This window comes from Callospermophilus lateralis, chromosome 13 (assembly GCF_048772815.1).
Source record: "Callospermophilus lateralis isolate mCalLat2 chromosome 13, mCalLat2.hap1, whole genome shotgun sequence".
NCBI classification, from domain to species: domain Eukaryota; kingdom Metazoa; phylum Chordata; class Mammalia; order Rodentia; family Sciuridae; genus Callospermophilus; species Callospermophilus lateralis.
Window position 1 is genome coordinate 17,133,299 of NC_135317.1, and position 23,166 is coordinate 17,156,464.

Here is a 23,166-nt window from a genome sequence, read left to right on the forward strand (position 1 = left end):
TCTTCCTGATGCAAACCTACTAATGGTTTTATCATGTGGGGTATTTTGGGTTTCAGTTTTGTTTTCACTCATGAAAAAAAGTAATAAAATATTTTAGATCTTTTCTAGACAATGTTAGATTTAGAATAGCCATTTAATAACTGTGGTCAAGGTCCATTTTCTCAATCTTAAGATAATTTTAAAATGAGAGTTTTAGAATGTGCATTAGAAATAAAACATGTAATGCTTCTGATGTGAAGATATTCAATGACATATTACAAATTTTTAAATGGTCGTCCTTTCTGCTATCCCTGCCATGGTCCTTTGGGGAAAGGCAGTGGAGAGGCCCCCAGACAGTCTCAGTTTCCGGGGGATTGTTTCATAGAACCTAGGCCAAAACAGATGCCAATTGATTTATTAAGAAACTCCATATTTATGACCTAACAATTTAATTGTCCTATAATTACAGATGTTATTTCAAATAATACACAGGATTTTTAAAAAAAAATATTTAATTTTCATTTTTATAAACTCATAATTACTGACATACAGGATGTATCTGTTGGGCACCCACAACTTCTCAAACCTCAGAATCTGCCTGGGTGCCACCACCCTCATATCCTAGTCACATCAATTTTTTTTAAGGTCCTTACTATTTACCACAGCAACTGCCAGAAACCAGCTCTACAGAATTCTACTTGGTAATACAGCACATTTAATGTTGAAATTTTGAACTAACTCAAGCTAGTTATTCACTCAGTGCCTAACATGCCTGGTATGTCTCCTGATTCCTTGCAATTTTTAAATATCTTGGTGTCTTGTGAATTTATTGTGATGCCCCAAGGTACTTTGTTGTATAATTTGGGAAATGTTTATATCAATAAAAATAAATAAAAATACTTCTGATTACAAAGTGCCACTCAAGGGAACATTCTCCTGAATTAACATAAGAAAATATGTAACATATGAAAAAGTTATCAGGCTGGGAATACAAAGCAGAAGACAGGAAAATTGACTTAGTAATTGCCTTAAAGGGAGAATGAATAAAATATAGTCTTTTGACTTTCATGAGACAGAACAATTAAAGGATGCAGAAACAAAGCTGCCACGTTGAACAAAGTATTTTGGAAACTATAATGTCTCTTAAGGATTTTGCTCTACAGTAAAGACCTTGACAAGCAATATCTCTAAAAATTCTACAACTTTTATATTTTTTTTAAATTAAGTTTTCCTGAACTAGATCAAGAAATCAGTTCCTGAATAAGTTTAATAAAATCAATACAACACTTTGTGAAATCACCCTGACCAAAATACGTAATAGGATTATAAAATAGGCTTGGGAGATGAGTGTGAAATGTCAATATTTTCTATAAATGTTTACAGAAAATATACATTTTAAATTTACATAGACATTAATAGGATATTAGAGTAATCTGGTCATGTGAAATTGTGATAACAAGAAATAAATACATCATAACATGTTTATCTTCAGCATGAGAATTCAGTGTGCACTTCAATTTCTGACCTACACTTTAGACCAAGGGGAGACAACACAGATCCACAATCCTGAATTCTAAAACATGAAAGGCTCTGGGGAGATTTGTGAATTTGGCACTAAAACTCCTTTGGTGGGGAACTAGTGTCTGGAGTGAAGATGGATTCACAGAGGCCAATTTGCCTTCCTACCTAAACAAGCAACCAGAAAATGCATGAGAATGTATTTTTCCCTCATCAGGCAGTGAAGACCAGTGGCCTTGGGATTTTTCCAGCTCACTCCCAGGGCACAAGGTGGGAGCTAATAAAGGCTTTTGGTCCATAGAGGAGAAGGGCATCAATGGTCTGGGCAGAACTGGGTAGTGGTTGCTATTCCCTTGGCCAATCAGTCCCAAAGAGAACATACCCTGGCGCCTCCATGATCTTCCAGGTGAGGATTTGATGGAGATACTGGAATAAAAGCTTGCATGAGGCTGGAAATCCAACCATATGGCTCCCTGGAAGAGTTTCACCCTCTTGAACACACTCATTCCCACTTAGCCTTTAGCAGTTTGTTAAACAGTTAGATAAATCTCCTCAGTGGCTTGAATAATGTTTGCTGATGTATGTCCAAGGTAAGTAATATTGGGGTCCAGTATCTCGCCCTGAAAGACTTGTCTCTTTCTAGGTATCAGATTAGTGGTTTGCTCTTCAATCTTTGTTCTCTAGTGCCTTCAAGAACAATCAATAATACGAAGTTTATCCAGCTGTTTTCTTTTTGAAAAAGTAGGAGTATTTCTCTCCCCAGCATTCTATAGCCCCAAGTTTGATCCCAAAGTCTCTCAGCCTTTGTAAAATTAAAATTAACAGAGAATCCTAGTGTTTTTTCTCTGTCTCTCTCTCTCTCTCTCTCTCTCTCTCTCTCTCTCTCTCTCTCTCTCTTTCTCTCATCATTTAATTCTGGCTGAACTGAGCCAGGTTCATCTGACTCCTTTTGCTTTCCTCCAAACCTCTGGCACACAGCTTACCCAGCTCATCTCTCCAATCCTTATTAGACCCAAAGAACTAACCACAATGACATCATTTCTTCTGAAGCCTTTGAATGTGTGCAAGGTTAGTTTTCCAAGCAGTAAATGATGGCTGGAAAACAGTCTGACAGTGGCTTGCTTGCTCCCAAGTTGAAAATAATAGATTAGAAACACATTCCCTTGACTATACTGACCAACTGACTGCTCTTAAATTTCTGCAAATAGTCCATGCAGGATCAAGAGAGGGTCCAGTGTTCCAGGACACCTTCCTTACCTGGTCAGTGCTTTTATGCTGGTGGGCTTCTCACCCTTGGTCATGAAGCAGTGTCCTCAATGGTAACACTATGGATTTGAAAAATCCCAGATATATGCTCTACCATAAGCATTATGGAAATGGGTTCATTGATTTTTTGGTTTCTTTATTCCAGCCAACAGTAACTTACTGGGTATCTACTATGTGTCAGGTGGGGTCCTTGAGTTTAGAGATAAAATAGCAAAAAGGAAGAACCCTTCAAAGAACCTATACTCAAAGACTATAGTGAGAGAAGCAGAGAGCTTTTGTGCAGAGCAAGTGATTTATGCAATTGCAAGTTTGGCATCTCATCAGACCTGTGAAGAGCAGAGAGGCGTCTAAGAAGGCCACCCGGAGGTAATGCCAGGCAAGGTGAATCCAGAAACACCTCAGAGCCCAATGATAAAGACCAAAGTGCTCAGTAATGAAATTGGGTGTGAGGAAATTAAGTAAAAATTACCAGTGTTTTGTACTTGAGTTTAAACACTATCCTTAGCTTTGTCTTAATTAATGTACAAATATCTGTGAATAAGATCGTCGATCCCAGAATAAAAATGAGGAAAAGACATCAGAGTTTAATCACCTCACAGATAAGGGTAGACACTCGGTCACAGGAGACACATGAAAGAGCTCTTAGACTTTTAAAATTTAGAAATAAAAATGTTCTTCCTTGCCTCTTTCAGTTCAAACTGCTAATGCATTTGGGAAAAGACATTTTATAATGTTTTTGAAGGAAGTCTAATAAAATGAATACATTATTTGTGTTGTTTTGAATGATATTTGAAGATCAATTTTCTTGAAGCTTTAAGAAAAGCATAAATTAATAAAATGAGAACATTTTAAATTTTAAAATAAATATTAGCAAAATATTAATTACTTATAATATTTCTCCTCTTAAGTCATTATAATTTATAATGTATTACAAGCACTAATTTAAATTTCTAAGAATGAAGCCACAAATTTTTGAGATTTAATTATTGAAGGAAATTATATTTTCTACCAAGTAATTCATTTGTGTAGGTATATGTGAAATGCATATGTATGTGCTTATGTGTATGTGTATATATACATATATATTCATCTTTTTAAATATATTGTGTTCAGAGTTCTAACCAATTATTTTCCTTTAAACTCAGAATAAGCCTGTATTAAAACATAAAATAATCTTTTATTTTCATGTTTCTTGAGCATTTATGAACCTACTTTTTTATTATTATTATTATTTGAGCCGCATCCCTAGACCTGTTTTGTATTTTATTTGGAGACAGGGTCTCACTGAGTTGCTTAGCACCTCACTATTGCTGGGGCTGGCTTTGAACTTGTGATTCTCCTGTCTCAGACTCCCAAACTGCTGGGATTACAGGCATATGCCACTGCACCCAGCCTAAATCTATTTTTTAAAAGTTAAAAAAGTGACTTTTCATTAAAATATAAATACCTCAGACTACTACCAGATTTGCATCTCATCTGAATGCTACATCCTCAATTTATAGAGGGATAAAACATCATGCAAAATATATGTTAAGAAAAATATTATTTTCTTAAAGCAAATGTTAGTTTTAACATTTATGCTCAACCTGATACTGGTTCAAACCTACAGTGTTGCCACAGGTATCAATGACTTTATATCTAGGTCCTCATTAAATATTAAGCAATGCCAGCACCTCCTGTGATCTGTCTGGGCCTAGATCTTTTTTGTCCATAGATTATGAGGTGAGGCCAGAAGTGTTTCTGCATCTTTCAGTTTAAGGACCACCACCCCAACCCAGGACCAATTCAAGACAGGTTGAAAAATATCTACACGCAGTATCATAAGAAAATACCACTCCATGGCTTGTCCGCCTTGTGGCAAAGAACAAGCATAGTACCTGCTCCTATCAGAAAGCAAAGGCCCATAAATCCCTTTGAAATTCCACTTCTCAGCCTCATGAGCTCATTCCCAGTCTTCACACCACCATTCTGCAGGCACTTGGTCTGAAAGACAGTATAGGAGCCCTTCAGTGTTGAGTAGCAAAGTACTAGAGCATAAAGCAAGGTAGCAGACACCAAGATTCAATTCCACCCTCTTCTTCAGTACATTTCCCTAACTAGGAAGGTTCAAAATAGATTAAGGACAAACACATCTGAAAAGTATTTGCCAGAGTACCCTCTACTGCTCAGAAATGGCTAAGGACATTTGATGGCAATACAAACATTTGTTCTAGAAATAAAGAATAGGGCAACCAGCTTGAATGAATTACTCACCACTCAGAACACTCTTAACAAAGAAAGATAGAAGAGCAATTCATATTCCAACTTATCTTTGGAAATGGCAAGCTATAAGCCATGCAGAAGGCCAGGCAGCCATGAGAGTTCAATGGCCCCAAAAGATGTACAAGATGTTCACCAAGTATCAGGGTCTTGGCTGCAATGAAAGAGGGACTAGGATAACAAGAGCTTTTCTGTATCCATGATGAATGCCTGTGAGAAACAGCAATGAGGCTTATAAGACTATGAACATCCTTAATATAAACTCATTTAGAAACCTCTGAAATATTTGAAATTAAGGGATGCTCTTCCAGTCTGAGTCTAATATATATATATATATATATATATATATATATATATATATATATATATATATATATATATATTATTTAACCCAAAGAAAAGCACAAAATCACTACTAGCAGTGAAGCCAGTATAGACCAACTCTTAAAGGAGGTAACAGATTCCTAAATGGTACAATGAAATTTGCAATGTCAAAGTTACCTTTATGGAAGAAAAAACTGCACCACCTATACCCTCCACATAATAGACCAATGAAGCAAAACATTCTGGTTTAGAAACAGTTCAAGGGTCAGACCTTGTCAGAGTTCTTCAAGCGATTCTCCCACTGAGTTTCAGTGTCATGGGCAAAAACCAAGCATTAAGTCCAATGGGCCAAACTTACCAACTCTACATGTCTCTGGTGTCATATGTACTGTTTGCAACAGCATTTAGTAGGTTTCCTCCTAGGTGTCATGCTATTTTTAGACAACGTTAGCACTTTTCTATTGAAATCAAGAATTGATGCATGGGTTAGGGTCTGTGCACTGTGTTTAACTGAGGGACAGAAAGAGTATGCTGTCAGTGTTTGTACCTGTAGGAAATGGGAAGCTGGCTTTTGAAATGAAGGGTATTCTGCCTGGTGATGGAAAAACTCACATGCTCACAGAAGCAGAGATAAATAGCAGACTCTATTATGAAGGGGATATTCCCATTCTAGGCATAACTGCTCAACTGGCCTGAAGAAAGCAGCATTCCATTAGCAGAAAATACAGTGTGCTGTTGAGTTCTGCTAGTGTCACTGCCAAATTCAAATGGGGATACTTGCATCAGGAATCCATTAGGTTGCTTTTCAAAGATATACCACAAAAATACTCCCATAAAGTGAATAACACCATTTTAAAAATACTTTAATACTACAGTAAAAATATGTTTTCCACTTATTTATACAATTTGCTCAGAGACTGTGAGATAAATAAATACAACACATCAAACCTCTACTAAGAACCAGGAGGTACTGAATTAGATTCTTCACGTAGGTATTCTTTCACTTTCTTCTCATGACAAACCCTTTTGGGAAATATAAGATTATCTGCAGTTAAAAGATAAGAAAAATAAGCTTTGTTTATTCAGTCTGCCATTCAGTAACTAAGACATCCAATGAACCAGGTGTGGATGACCTAGGATTCAGTGTCTTGGCTTCTTGGGGTTCACATGTATGAGTAAAAAAAATTATTAGACAAGTCACTGTTGTTTTAAGTTTTCTTATTATTTTTGTTTTTGTTTTAATGACTTTGTAGGTTATAAAAGTGTTGGGAACAAGGCCAGACACAAAGACCACTTATCTGGTTTAGGAGTTGCATTAGTTAGCTTTGCATAACTATGACAAAATCCCTGAGGAAAAAATAACTTAAAGGAGGAAAGATTTATTTGGGTTCACAATTTCAAAGGTTGCAGTCCATGGTGAGTTGTCTTCATTGCTTTGGGCCTGAGGTGAGGCAGAATATCACAGAGGAAGGTCATGCTGGAGGAAAACTGTTCAGCTTACAGCAGCTGGGAAGCCAAGAAAGAGAGGGAAAGAGGCTGAGGCAAAACATGGTCCCCAGGAACACACTCCCAAGGACCACTCCCTTCCACTGACTCCCACCTCCTGCGGTTTCTACCACCTCCCAATAGTTCACTCAATTCTGAACCTACAATGGATTCATCCATGGAAACCAGAGCACTCAGGATCCAATCACTTCCCCAAAGCCTCACCTCTCAATGCATTAGGGACCAAGCCTTCAACATGGAGCCTTTGGGAACATAGAGCCTAGGAAAACTAGGTTGTGCAACATTAAGTCACACCATTCAAAAGCTGCAATTGACAGCTAGATTCCAGTTGCGGCCTTCCTCCTCTGGTACCAAATGTGACTTCAACTCCGAGGTGTCAGCTGCAAACTCATGGCAATAACTAGATGTGGTGTGTTCCACTAGCTCTGCAGATTTTCCTTCCCATCTTTGGCTTCTACAGCCTGCCAGTGCCTCTGAGGAACAGGGGCTCACATCCTGCCCCTGGCTCATCCTCAGGCCCACCAGAGCACATAGACACAAGGAGGTCCACTTTCCATTGTCTTATATTCAATACACATATCTCATGCAAAAAAAAGATAAATAGGCCAATTCCAACTTTAATCTGTCCCATTTCCCTTTAGCCCTACTGTGCATTGTTTCTCAATATAGTCTTTTACTATCAAATAAATTCCACCTAATGGAAGGAGTATCAAACATTTCCATTGAACTGTTAATTAATATATTAAAATACTAATTTAAGATGACCTCAAACACAACAGCTGAATCCCACCTCATTGCAGACATGAAAAAAACCCAAACAGCCAGGGCCAGAATGAATAGTTGAATGTGCTCATCCATGGGAGTATCTTTTGAAGCTTCAGTTTGGCTTTAAATTTACTTTCCTTCTAGGTAAGCATGTTTAAATGTCACTCAGTAGCAGGACTTGTTCACAGTGACCCGTCAGAGGTGGTAAGGGTTAGGGGACAGGCAAGGAGAAAAATCACAAAGGAACAACCTTCAGGCAGTGTGTAAAGGCCTTCGTGGCTTCCATGAATGTGGTGGCTTTGAAATAGCAGAGAAAAAGAGAGGGCAACATTGAAGACCCTCCACTTCCAGTAATTGTGTGTGCAGAGCCCAAGGAATCCCTGCAATCCGTACATAAAGTTGACTTTACCAAAAAGAGATGATACTGGTCACAGAGTAAGGGTACAAGGTAACATGGGGCACCTCAAGGAGGGTCAGCTGCACTCGGATGTCACAGTCAAGAGAATCAAACCACTACTGAGTATCCCCACTGATTCATAATAAGAAAGATGTTTATAAATGATTGTAACAATTACATTAGTCATGAGTAAACTATGAATAATTCTGCTTCCAATGCTGGCAGCTATCTAAGTATACAGACACTTTTCAACTTATTCCTCCATTTATGGTAATCATTTATGATTGTGATGGAAAAGACTAGATTAAAGTTAGCCTGAATAACAACATAAATAACAATCACTGTGCATGGACTGTTCAGAAGAAATAAGGACAGCTCTTCAAGAAATGGGAAAGGAACCAGGCCTCTTTCTGGCAGGTGTCACATGTGACATCAGCACATCATGCTGCATATTAACTAGTAATGCAGAAGGAGGTCTGCTAACAGACTATGTGCACTGACATCTTAATAATGTTATTGCTAACTTAGAAAACAGCCACTGGGAAGGCCCCACAAAAGGAAATCATCACCTAAATTTCAAGTCTTAGCACTGAGCAAGGAGTCTGGTCAGGAAAACAGAAATAATAGCTTGGACTAGAGGATCATGAGGGACTTAGAAGATAGTCCCCTGCCTAAAAGCATATATTTTTTTTCTTTTTTAATAAAGCAATATTCAACCCAAACAAAACATACCTGACAAAAACCTTTTGTTTTTCTCTCCTTTGCTAACTCAAAGAACTTGCACAATAAAATATAGAACATCAACAGGGTGGTACATGTGCGAGAACATAAAGACAGCTATCTATCCACAGAAAATGACAGGTGATAAAGAACTACATATTTCATGAATCTTGATGACTGTGGGATTTTGTACTGTACCAAATGCTAACTTCATTGTATCTTTCTTAGTAATTTTACCAGTGAAAGTGTACCACTTAAAGGTAATTATTCTATCAAGTTTCTGAATTAATTCATTTCTCTGATTATTATTTTTACACACGGGATTCTTTAGCAAAACCAGTTGGCTGGTGGCATCTGAAATCTTTTTTAAATTTTTTACCACAATAAAATGACTATTAACAAAAAGAGAAAAGAGAGTACCACAGGATAGTGAAATTCCCTGAAGGATAGTTCTGAAGAGAGATGCAACATCTTTAATTTAGTAAATTTTGATCATTGCTTACCTTTAAGGCTTGAACTTTAATTACAATGAACAAGCTAGAAGTGAAAATGCCCTTCAGCTGTAGCCTAAGGGAAAGTCAGTGGAGTTGAATTTATGAAGTCTGATATCACCTTTGTTTCAAGCAGCTATGGATTTAAACAACCTAGTATTTAATGGTTCAAATAAGTTTATTTGTATCTCAGAGATATCTAACTAGCAGGGTGGCTAATGCTATGGACCATGAAGCCACCAGAATGTCAAAACCCCAAACAGTAGCTACCTAAGCAGGTAGTCTTTTACATGTTTTATTCTCTGTCTCCTTCCTGTGGCTAAATGGTAGAGATTTAAGGAAAGACCACAGGTGGGGAAAGACTGTCAAGTACAATTTGCACTGTAACTGGAATCCATGTAGCTAGAGATGCCCAGAGAGGTACCCAGCAGGTCATTTCTCCATGTGTTGCATTGATAGCTTTATAGAGCACTGAAACCTGTACAGTTTACTAACCAGACACTTTACATCATCTTGTTAAAACAAAACAGAGAGTAGAGGATTCCATTCACCTGAGACAAGTCGAACCTTCGCATTGCTTTATGTTGGGCAGCAGAGAGGGCTCCATGAGGTCAAAACACAACTCTGACCTCTACTCTCACCAACCACAAATCCATGCCGCATGGAAACAATCCCCCATCTGAAGTCCATAAGTGAGCTCTTCTACTCATCCCAATTTCTCTCCTAGTCTTCTGTTCTCCTCAGTCTTTGGGGACATTTTATTTATAATTCATTTTCACTACTTTTGGTTTGTATTGATGCTGAGATGGGTGTCTCCATCTCCATACAGTTCCTTGAGATGCATATGCACAAACACAATTGCTTTGTCACATTTCCAGGAGAGTATGAGGCCAGAACTACGTCTGACACCCTCCAACGGATTCTCCCTCTGCCTTGCCTCTGCAGTCTCCACCAGCTCTGACTTTAGTGCCCCTGACTCTCTCATCTCCTCGTGTATTCCCGAGGCAGCCTTGATTCATTTCTACCATTTTTCCATCTCTTTTAATAGGATGCCAAGTTCTTTTGCATCTCCCTACAACATACCTCACCATCTTCATAGTCCCTACAGTATTACAACCCTGCACTGTTGGATGCCTTGTCCAGGAGAACCCACCAGTGACCCAGCACTTCTGTCCCCCTCCAAGCCAGCCATCCTCCACCACTAAGCCAGAGCAACATCTATGCAATATCTTCATATGACCTTGAAAACCTTCATTACTTCTCATAATCTTTCAGAGAGAGTTGGAGCAGAAAGGTCATTGTGCACAGAATGTCACAGTAGGTCAGATGTGATGGCGAGAGAAATAGATGTCTGCCAGTTCTGAGAAAATCCCTTCTCTTCTATCCAATGTCCACTTTATCTGTCCACCTTCCAGCCTTGTCAATGAAGAGTACTCCCAGGTCTCCACCAGGCTCTGGGAAGGGTGGCCACCAAGGAAGAGGCAATGCAGGAAACCCATTCCTCTCCCTCTTCTCCAGTTTTTTCTTTCTATTCCACCACTCTCTTTCTATTCCATTCATCTTGGCCTCTCTGATTACCATTAGTCAACTACTGAGACCCAAAATAATGGGTAACTCTTGAGAGCAGCAAGGAAAAGTGAAATGTTACAGAAGGGAATAACGAGAAACTAATAACTTCTCATAAGAGGCCACAGGGATCAGAAAGAAGTATAACAATCACTACAAAGTGCAAAATCACTCCAGAGTTATATATCTAGTGAAAATTTTCCTCAAATGAATGGGAAAATAAAGAAATTTTCAGGTAAAAGGAAAGTGACAGTATTCTTTGCCAACTATTCTTTCTAGAGTGATAAAGTAGTTCTTTAGGATGGATGGAAATTGACCAGGGATAGAATGAAGAAGATTAGAAATGGTAAATGTCCATATAAATGGGAATTTTTTAAAAGACATAATTTGTTTTTGTTTTGGTGCTCCTTTGTATAAATCATATAACTATTTCAAACAAATATGATAACACCTTTGGATGAAGCATACAATATAATGATTGCAATATAAATAATTAAAGAGATATGGATCTTTAGGTTTGCATATTGTTATTTTTACATGTACTTGTACAATATACAGTAGATACAGTGTGAAAAGTGAAAGTCATATATTGTACTGTCAGGCAATCACTAAAAAATATAAAGAAGTCAAGCTAAAAGACCAATAGAAAAGCTAAAATGAAATTCTACAACTCCTAGTAGTTAAGTAAAGAGAAACAAATTAATAAACAACAACAAAAAAACAAGAGATAAAATACAACAAAAAATAAAATGGTAGATCTAAAGCCTAGAGAAGCGTGAAAAATTCTATGAAAAATTAGTGGGCAGCAACTAAAAGGTAGAAGCTGTCAAAATAGATTAAAAATCTCATCTTGAATAAAGGCTATTCACAGGAGCTATGCTTAAATATATAGAGAGATAAGATGAACATAAATGCATGGAGAACATACACCATGCCAACCAGGGGCAGTGGTACCCCCACAGCTGCAGCCGTCACCCACAAAGGCAGATGAGCACCCACCTACGACTGGGCTAGATGTCAAGACTGGCAAGGCCACATGCACATGTACCATGAGAGCATGAAAAAACTTACATTGAGATTTCTGGGAGAAGAGGGCAGGTCTCTCAAGCAAGTTCACAGCTGCTATGGGTTTTATTGTAGTCAGTACTTGGGGCTGGGCTGAGATTCCTGGGTAAGTAGCTAGCAGCCAGTGAGGTTTGAATCACTTGTCTGCTCCACAGGGTGTGTGTGTGTATGTGTGTGTGTGTGTGTGTGTGTGTGTGTGTGTGTGTATACACATAGTTAGCTCTCTGGATCCACAGCTTCAACATCTGTACATTCAACCAAACCCAGATCAGAAATATTTGAAAAGATAATTGTTCAGATATTTTTTCTGTTATTATGTCTTTTATCTTATTATCATTTCATAAACAACGTAACAGCTCTTTACACAGGATTTATATTGTACCAGGTATTGTAAGCAATCTAAAGACAATTTAAAATATATGCAAGGTTGTAAAATTATATGCAAATGCAATGCCATTTTATATGAGGGACTTCAGCATCAATGGATTTTTATATTCATGGTGGGTCCTGGTACCAAACTTGCACAGAAACCAAAGATAACATTGAGAGAGAGAGAGAGAGAGAGAGAGAGAGAGAGAGAGAGAGAGAGAGAGAGAGAGGGGGAGAGAGAGAGAGAGGGAGAGAGAGAGAGAGAGAGAGAGAGAGAGAGAGGTAGAAAAAGGGAGAGAAAGAGAGATAGTTATTAAGGAATTGGCTCATAAAAATAAAATCATTGGTAAATCCAAACACTCCCCCATAGGTGGGCAGGCTAGAGAACCAGCGAATGTTTGAAATTCAAGTCCAAAGGCAAACTACTGGCAGAATCCCTCCTTGTTCAGAAGTTGTCAGTCTTTGGTCTACTAAGGGCATCAAGTGATTGGTTTTAGCCCATCCACATTGAGAAGTGATCTGCTTTACTCCAAGTCTACTGATTTAAATGTGAATCTTGTCCAAAAAAAAACACATTCACAGAAAGATCCAAAATAATATTTCACAGATATTTTAGTATCCTGGCCCAGACAATTTTCTATGTAGAATTACCCCTCACATACTTCAAAAAACACACTTAAGTTAGTTAAAACCAAGCTGCACTTGGAGGAAATGCTTGCAAATATAAATCTAACAAAGGGCTTTTATCTCATGATTCCATTATAATAATGTAATAAAAATAGACAATTCAAAAGAAGATATATAAATGCCCACCAAACACATAAAAAGATGTGCAAAATCACCCAGTAATTAAGGAAAAGCATTCTAAAACCACTCACCAGAATAGCTAAAGTTGAAAAGACTGACATTACCCAGTATTGGCAAGAATGTGCAGAAATTATAACTACAAAGAATTGCTGGTGGGTATGTTCTATACAGTACTATTGCTTTGAAAACTCCTGTGTCAGCAAGCTATAAAATTCAACATCCATTTACCACGTGACCTAGTCATACCACTCATGGCTTTGCTCAAATACAATGGGCTCAAAACAATTTGCAGTATCTGACAAAGGACTTGCAGTCATAATGTATAATTTCAAAGAGACAATAAGAAAATTAAAATATGACCAAAAAACATGTGCAGGCAACTCATATGAATATAATCAAATGGCAAAATAAACAAATAAAATTTTTTCAACCTTAGTAGATATTAGAAAAATGCAAAAACCATAATGTCATATAACTATATTCCTATCAACATGGATACAATTGGAAGAGAAGAAGCATATTGCAAGTTTAGGTAAGAATATAGTACCTCTCGAACTCTCAGACAGCTCTGATGGCATGTACGGTGGCACCTTCACTATGGAAAACATTTGCAGGCGGTGACTAATTGACCTGTATATGTGCAATCCCTATTTTTCAGCAATTCTACTTACAGGCAGATTTTAGAATGTATTTCTAATAGAAATGCATTCACATCTACCAAGAGGCCAGAAAAAAAATGTTTATGTATATTTGTTTTAAAATATCAAGAAACTAAAAATACACTTACCAACAGTTGAGTGGAAAAGGAACTTACAATCAGATAGTGAACTGTGAAGCTGTGCAAATGAGCATGCCGCAGCTATCTGCAATGAAAGAGATGAATGTCAGAAACATAAAGTCAAACAGAAACACACAGATAGGGAGTGCATAGTGTGTGATTCCACTCTTGAACATTTCAAAACCATCCGATGCTATCAGAGATCAGGAAACAGCTGCTCTTGGCAAGATACATCCCTCAATAGGGACCCATGTTCTATTTATCTGAGTGTAGTTATAAAGATAAAGGCAAATTGCAAAAGCTTCACTTACAATTTTATTACATGGTAATCAAATATTCATTTCTGAATATTCATTAAGAGAAAAGTTGTTTTTAAAGAGAACAACCCAAGAAACACACAAAGGGGCTGGTATTAAAAGGACACCACCAAAGAGCTTCAGGGCTGAAGATGGGGAGAAGGAGTTCTCAAGCAAATGCTGCTATGGACCTGTGAAACGTCAGTATCCTAGATAGTCAGCCCAACATCTTCCACTTCAATTACCTATTTGAATAGCATTTTTCATTTTGCCTTGATTTTGGTTAAGGTAGTCCTGAAAACTGAAAGAACTCGCTCGGATTACCACACTGCACAGGTGTGAATGATGTCATCCTTGGTGTCACACGACTGACTTCAATCTGTGATGTGGCACAGAGAATTTTCCTCGACAGTATTATTAGCACACCTGGCACCAACAAGTACCTGCTTATTTGCCTACTTTCTCCAAGGAATTTTCACTTCCTCACTGCATTTTTCCAAATTGGACTTTTCATACTGTTAAGAAGCTTATAAAACCTGTTAACGAGGTTTGAAACTGCATGGCTTTCCACAGTTCAGTAATAGATAAAATTACCCTGTGTAGTAATGAGAGAAAAAGGGAAAAAAATCTGCCAAGAGTGATGTTATAAAGAAGAAACTGCAAACCATATTCATGAAAATATAACCAGGATCATTGTAAATAAATGAAAAGAACATGAGAATAGCCTGAGCACAAAAAAATATAATGAACACATATTAGACAAATAAAATGTCCTACAAATAGCATAAATCTAAGTGGATTTTTCTCTTTGTGAAATTGGTACAGATTTTCAGGGCAAATGAAAATTGTACAGATTTATATTCCACTCTAAAGTTTATAAATAGGAAAAAACATGATATTAACATGTCAGCAATCTATAGTAAATAGTAAACAAACTGCAATGCAAAATATCACCCAATTTACATATGAATTACAAGTGACTAGGGATAAAAGGAAAATTTACAAAAAAAAAAAACAACAAAAAAACCAATGTGCCTTGATGTCCATCATTGGAACAAGCATGATTCTCAGTGTATGTATAACCACTCTGTCTGTTAAATCATATAAACAAAGCTTACTTTGAACATATGCCGAGCACTTAAAATTTGTACAATAATTTTAGCAAATGTGCTTAGATTATTCTGTCCCTCCCACCTCTCATCCACTATTTTGAAATCTCCTTCAGAAACAAAAATAAATATCATTTCATTTCATTTTAATAAGTACAATTTTAACTGGAAGATTTTCCTCATCAAAAGTGTTTCTCCAGGGGGTGGGGATGTGGCTCAAGTGGTGGCGCGTTCGCCTGTCATGCGTGCGGCCTGGGTTCAATTCGCAGCACCATGTACAAACAGAGATGTTGTGTCCGCTGAAAACTAAAGAATAAATATTAAAGAATTCTCTCTCTCTCTCTCTCTCTCTCTCTCTCTCTCTCTCTCTCTCTCTCTCTCTCTCTCTCTCTCTCTCCCCTCTCTCTCTCTCTCTCTCTCTCTCTCTCTCTCTCTCCCTATCTTAAAAAAAAAAGAGTGTTTCTCCAGGAAAATTCAGCATTTAAATATTTGGAAATTAAATTTAAAGCTTACTAAAAATGAATTTTAACAAAGCAAAGAGATGTTACTGGATTATTACTTGGATTCTTAAAGGATAAAATAGCAAATAATAACAATTAAGGAGAATAACAAGGGTGAATTTCAAGGAACTCTTATAAGAGTTTCTAGATTAACCATACTTTTTTTCTTTATCATCATAGTAATACAATTTTGGAAACTTAAAATTGAAGTGAAGCTCCTTCAACTCAATCTCCCAGGTTCAAACTGGTGGGGAGACGGACATTCAGCAGAGGTATATTAATTCTCAAGGTCAAATCCAAAGACAGCCTCAGAGATGGTCGGAACTCCAGTCTGCTGACAGCCCTATGGGTAGTCCCATCTTGTTTTGGGGGCTCTCCTTGCAAACTTGAGTTCTAGAGCTTGCTAGACTGCACTAGCCAGGCATTGCTACAAGAAAAATGATATAATGTGTCCCAAACTCCCAGTGCCCTTGATCAAACCTCAAAGCAATAAAAATCAAATTATTCTTCCCTGGCTTTGCCTTCATGACATTAACTAGAATGACTTTCCGTCTTTTCACCACGATTCCTGGAAGGCCAGCTTGCTTTCTTGTATATAATTCTTCAAACTCGAGAGTTCTGTCTCTGGGCTGTGAGCCCACTCTGTGGTGCCTTCAGTCATCCATTTGTGTCTGTCTATGAAATCCCTGCGTGTATTTCCTATGAAGTAACCCTATCCAAAGTTGAGCTGGAAAGCTGACAGGAGGGCACAGGTTAACCGAAAACACTGGAGTTTGGTCAATAGCATGAGAAAAGAGCCCAGTGGATGGGGTGCTGTGCTGGGCAGAGTGTTTGAGATCTATTCTTGTCCTGCTGCTGAGGGACTGCCTGCGTACATCGGGGCTCTCTGCCTCCTTTATTCCCTAGATAAATGAGGGTCAGTCAGTAAGGACATCTGAGAACAGACTGACAAGGAGGGAAAGTTCCTTTCACGCGGGTTCCTTTCATCAGAGACACAGATGACTGGCATGCGTAGGAAAATCTCCAGACACCTCCCACCTAGGATGAGTGGTCACAAGGGTGCTGTCCCCACCCGTCAAGTCTCTTTACTGTGGACTCCTGGACACCCCCATACCCTAAGATCTCAGACTCTCAAACAACCTTGCCATTGGTAGTGTCTCTTTGTTCATTCTCCTCTTAAGTGTAGACATTGTTCCTTCTTCTTTCTGAAATAGTTTCATTTTATAAAGGTTGTTATGATTATTTTATTACCATACTCAGAAAACAGGGAAAGTTTGCTTACTGTAGATGAAAAGGCAGAGCTTTCGGCCTGGCCTTGGAAGCACCCACCATTGGTCCCAGTGTCCTCTCTGTCACCGCCCACAGCCTCCTCTATGGAGACCCATGCTCTCTGACATCACATCCCTTCATAACTAGTCCATTCCTCTCATTGCATGCTTATGAAGAAAGCCCTTGCCTAATGTTTCGACATCCCAATGTCACACTCCTATGGGACTTTCCCGTATCTCCCTAGTCCATGCACTTTTAATTCCTATTTCCATTGCCACCATGATGCTTCTGATACTGATTCACACCCCAGCATCTAAAGTTGTGTGCTTTTCTCCTCCCACCTGTGCTCTTGTAGCTCCTGAATTTCACTTATCTTTATGCCAGAACTACAGCACGGGCAATGCACTTCATGTACAGTGCACATGCTGCAACTGCAGAAGTGGGTGTCACTTCAAGCTGAAAAGTGCCTCATCTGAACTTTGCAAATGGAGAAGGTTAGGGATATTTGGGATTTTTTTTTTTTTTTTTTTTTTTTTAAGAAATGAAAAAATGTTGAGTATCGGTAGGAGCATGGTTAGGGAAGAAGCATTAGTCCAGCTATTTCAAGAAGGAAGCCATTCAATGGAGAAAATTCGTCATGCCCAAATCATGGGAGACCTAGAAACTGATGTCAATAAAAATGCTACAAGAAATTTAGGCATTACAGCAGACAACAGTCAGTGACCTCAACTACCAGCTGCTCTGAATGGGTGGTCCTCAGGGAGACACAGAATCACCAGAAACACTGCTGGAATAGGAAGGAGGCTGAGGTCCACTCTGCTGCCTGCATCCACCAGAATGCCATTTTGTCTTCTGTTTGGCTCCCACCTCCAGAAATGCAGAGCATCTCATCTGACTCTTCTAAGTGCCAGCAGAGGCTCTGACAATGTAGTTAGCAGGATTCCAGGAATTATTGACTAAGAGGAAGCACAGAAAAGGAGAAAAGTCCAAACTCTGAACAGCCGATTGGACACACAAAGGCTCCCCTAAGTCAGGACAGGTTTTTTTTGTTTTGTTTTTGTTTTTGTTTTTGTTTTTTTGAGTTCTGAATTTAGATACAGATAAACACAACTGAAAGAACTGTGTGTTGGAGCCATAAAACTGTAACTGGCAGACCTCTAAACCAGTGGAGCTAAAGGTTGACTGGGGAGTTATAGTCTAGTTATCCAGCTGACAGGGAGCCCATTAAAGACTAAAACACAATAATAAATTATGGATTTCTTGAAATATTCTTTATTCCAAAACTTAAGCACTTGTGGTATCACTTAAAACATAAAGAGAAAGATTTCTAGGAAAAAAAATACTTCTAAAATCCCATGATAGCACATAAAAGAAGCAATTACTTTTACTATAAAAGTGGTTTCTCTAAATGGACAGGCTGAAAGTTGCCAAATCCCAATAAACTGGTGCTTCTATGTAGAAGAAAAAGAGCCCCTGCCATGAATCCCACCAGGAAGCCACCAAGGCAGCATGAGCAGCCACAAGGGAAAGCAGTCATGTCTTTGGTTCTTCTTTCAAATAACCACATTATATTGATCATTAAGAAATGCAGCAATTTCTGGAACATCACAATTCAGTTTGTGTTCATTCTTATCTTTAACCTGCCTTTACGTCTCTCTATTGTTCAATATTGCATGAGAGCTCGTGGCAGAAACAAATAAAACCTGAATTGGGAGCTTAACATGAAGTTCACAGGTAATTAGACACAGGTAGTATTTGAAGCAAACAGATTTTCAAGCAATAGGATAGTAGATTTGAAGGAACAGGTTTTCTTGCCAAATAGACTGGAGATAGCAGGGACACAGGAGAGAGAAAAGACGAGGAAATGTACTTGGTGTCTCTAAGTCCAGGAGGTCTTTCCAGCTGTGTTGGTTTGATCAAACAGCTGTGTGGCAGTAGACCAACTACTTCTCCATTTATGTTTTTGTTTTGTTTTTTAAACTCATAGCAGTGATGTAAAAACTGTTCCTATGGGGACAAACAGGTAAAACTTTTCCTCACCCATTGCGAGGATCCTGGCTAACACCATATCAAAGAAGAGGTTAGAAAGAGAAAAGCCTAACAAATTTGTTTAATGAAGTTTTCCATGAGACAGGAGCCTTCATAAAGAAAGACCCAAGACTCAGGGAGAGCTATGCTTACGCTAAGACCCACTCAAGAAGTGGGAAGTGGGGGAGAAACACGACTGGGCAGGAAGGGGGATGACCTGGTGCCAATAACTGCAGGTCCTGAGCAAGGCATGATTCTTCATCAGCTTCTCCCCATGTCTTTGTATGACACTCCTCCTGCCAGGTGTACAGAAGGACGTTTGCCACAGGAGGATCTCGGGGTGAAGAGACAAAGGAAGGAGCCTCTCTCATAAGGAACAACCTAGCCAGTGAGGCTTGTGTTCCCCCAGAACTTTCTTTTCTCACATCTTTTCTCAAATGTCTTCATTTCATTTTATTTTTTTTTAATTTTTAAAATTTGTTCTCATTAATTATACATGATAGCAGAATACAAGCAACAATAAGTGTTGGTGAGGACGTGGTGAAAAAGGTGCACTCTTACATTGCTGGTGGGACTGTGAATTGGTGCAACCAATCTGGAAAACAATTTGGAGATTCCTTAGAAAATTTGGAATGGAACCACCATGTGACCCAGCTATCCCACTCCTCCAGTCTGTACCCTAAAGAATTAAAAACAGCATACGACAATAATGCATTGCATTTTATTTTAACAGGGCATTCCCAGGCCTGTTAACACTTGCAGTGTCTGTTCTAGACCTGCAAATCCTGAGAATGTGAGAGCTTACAAGGGGGAACATCTTCAGAGTTTGAAAGGAAGACTGAATTACAGCCTTCATACAATATTCCTCAGTCTCATCTTATTTAATTTTTTTTGGGGGGGGAGAGGATGTGAATGTAATTCAGCTTTGCCAATGATCAAAGAAATAAATTAATACACATGTAAGGCGCCATTTTCAATCCAACAGGCAAGAAAAACTCTTAAAAAGAATAAGGCATTTCTAAGAATATGTGTAGACAGCAATTTCTTCTACTTCCACAGAGGCTTAGACAGACTTATGAGAAAAAAAGCAAATGATAATGAACACCAAAGAATAAAGGCATTTCTGCTATCTGAATTATTAATTTCACTTCTATAAATTAAGCCTAAAGAAAAAAAATACAATGAGCAAAATTATTTAATCTTATAGTCTTTTCTGCACTGTTTCTATAATAAGTATAAAATCAACAAAATTGAGGGTTGATCTATGAAGCATGCTATACACATGCCTGGGATACTGTGTGGGCTTTAAAATAGGGTCTTAAAGTTGCTAGATTCTTTCTGCAGCCTCCAGCTCTCCTAGGGGAGCACTTTAAGGGAACTAGGGACATACTAGGAATAGAGCTTTGAGTTTTTGTAACATGTTAGTCTTTGCAAGATTTTGGGCCAAGATAGAGGCCTGGTTGAAAGGGGAGCTCCTAAGGAGCCTGCTTAGAGGTCAGTCTGTGTCTGTATCAGCTGCTTTCAGTGGAATCTAATTGCCTCAGATACAACCACCCAAGAAAGGAGAACATGCTTAATATTTGGAAAGTTCATCTATGATCTGCTCTTACATCTGGTAGCACCTTTCTTTCTTAGCTACATTGAACTTGAGTATGTGCTAATTAAATTTTAACACTTGAATATGATCTATTTTAGTAACTATTTTTACCCTCAATTTTATTTGAGAAGCCCAGATAAAGTACTTAAACCAATTAATGGTACATATTAATCAAATACATACTCTAAAGGCACTGTCATAAGCTGAAAGCAGTATTCTAAGTCAAAGGCAGCTTTAGGTAAAATGTCAAAACTTTTAACTCATATTGCCATGCATAATTCATTCATTCCATTAGATTCCCCAAGAAATGAACTGGAGTCTTTAAACAGGCTGTGTGCGGTACAGCTCATTTGCTGCTTATCTAGACTGGCTCTTTTCAGTGACCAAGACAACTGATGAAAAATGAATGCTTCAGAGTTCAGCTTTCCAGGTGCCCTTAGAAATAAAATTAGGGAATACCCTTGACCCTGATCTTTTGTATAGGAAACCCAGGTGCCAGAGCTGTATGTTCAGAAAAGATAAATCAGAGGTTCACCCCACCATTACAAATGCATCCATAGCTTATAAATTTCGAGAAGCAGGACTCCCTTAAAGGAAACTTGTGTAAATGTGCTCAAGAGCAAAGCCTTTGGGGCCCAGTAAAGTAGGGTTCGATTCCTCAACTGCTCTCAGGTGTGGAATTTGGACAAGTCACTAGGTTTCTATGAAATGCCATTGCACCTGTAAATGAGGGATAATGATTTCTACCACATAAGATGTTGCTCTGAGGGCAGATGAGGTGGTGTAGGTGCAATTCCTGATGCATTATTTCCTCTCAGTAATGATTTATGAAGACCCCTTTTCTCTAATTGGTTTCCATGGGTGCCTGAATGTGCTCATCATGAGGTAGAACAAACAGATGGACCAACTGAGCCACTCATAGAGATGCAGAGTGGCACCTTGAGGCACTATGAGTGAAAGCAGAAAATAAGGCACAGCAGGCCAACAATTTAAATCCTGAAGAATTCCCAGAGAGACCACAGATAACATCATACTTGTTTGGTTTCAACAACAGATATAAGTTTCCTGGGTAAATTAGAAGAAAATGTTAGATGTAAGGAGTATCACATCCAAAGATAGCCACTGAAAGGAGCTTTCCACAAAAGATGAATCCATTAAGGTGGGGGCACAGAATTGGTTGGAGAGAGGCTAGATACCATGAAGCTTCAGAGGGACACATTTTGTGCATACTTATATGCAATTTATCTTACAAATAATAGGTACTCAAATGAAGGATTGTTAAATACACATCTGTATTTTAGGATGATAGCTTTGGCTTTCCAAATTCCTTTTTTTTTTTTTTTCTTTCTCTCTCTCTCTATCATACATATTGAATAAGTCCATGAATTGCCCAAATCCAGGAAGGTCTTGTTTTGCAAACTTTGTAATTAACAATGACAAAAGAGAATCTTTAAATTTTGTAGGTTTAGAAAAACAACTTTATAATGAGGCCTGTGGAATTTGCACATTTGTTTTGTTTTTGTTTTTGTTTTTTCACATGGTCCATGTAACCCACAATTCTGCAGTTAAAGATTCCTGCACATGTGCAATCAGGTCTGTGGAGAAAGAATCAACACACACAAGGACCCTGGTAAATGCAAGAGAATGAATTGCTTGACAGGAAGGCAAGAAACTAAGCCACTGGGGTGCAGGTGGGTTCCACTGAGGAACGTCTCTCTGAGCTGTGTTGCTGCTGTGGTGGAGTCCTAGGATCACTCCCCACCCAAATTGCTCTATTATTACACCAAAATAAGCTGTCGAGCTCCCTGTGTTTCTACGCACTCATGTTTATTTCTCACATAAATCCAGGGATCTTTTCTGCCTTCCAGAGCCTTTAGACTCATTGGCATAGTGACTTAGTGAACCTTCTGAGCAGGCGGCTTTCATGGTTCTTATACCAGCTGTTAGGACGGCTGGGGGTACAGCTCAGTGGTAGAGTGCTTGCCTAATGGGGTCAATCCCCAGTACCACAAAAAAAAAGCTATTAGGAAATTTATTTTTAAAACATAAACCGTCAGGGGATAATGCTGAACATACTGTGGGCCTCAAACTTATTTCACAAATGTAGGATAATTAAAGAAGGGTTATGTGAGCTACCTGTAAAAACTGGAGACCAGATGACAGCCTCACCATATCCAAAATCAGACTCTTACACATCTTTGACTCACAGCAAACCTGACTTTACTCCAGTTGTCTTTATTTTATTAGTGTGGCCATTACCCTTTGAGAGATCCAAGCTTTCAACCTCCAAAGTGTATTAAAACTCCTCTCCCTCGTCTTTCACAATCTGTACAGCCACGATACCCTGTATGCAGCTACTTCTAGAATGTCTCTAACACAGACCCTTCTGTGTTAGTCCCACCGCCATCACACTAGTTTAAATGCTTATTAGCCTATCTAGACTGTTCCGGAAACTTCTAAATAGGTCCAATGCCTCCAGACTTTCTCTGCCAAGCCAAACCATACAGGGTTACCATAAGATGCTTCCCCCCAAATGGCTCCCATCACTGCTTTCCCA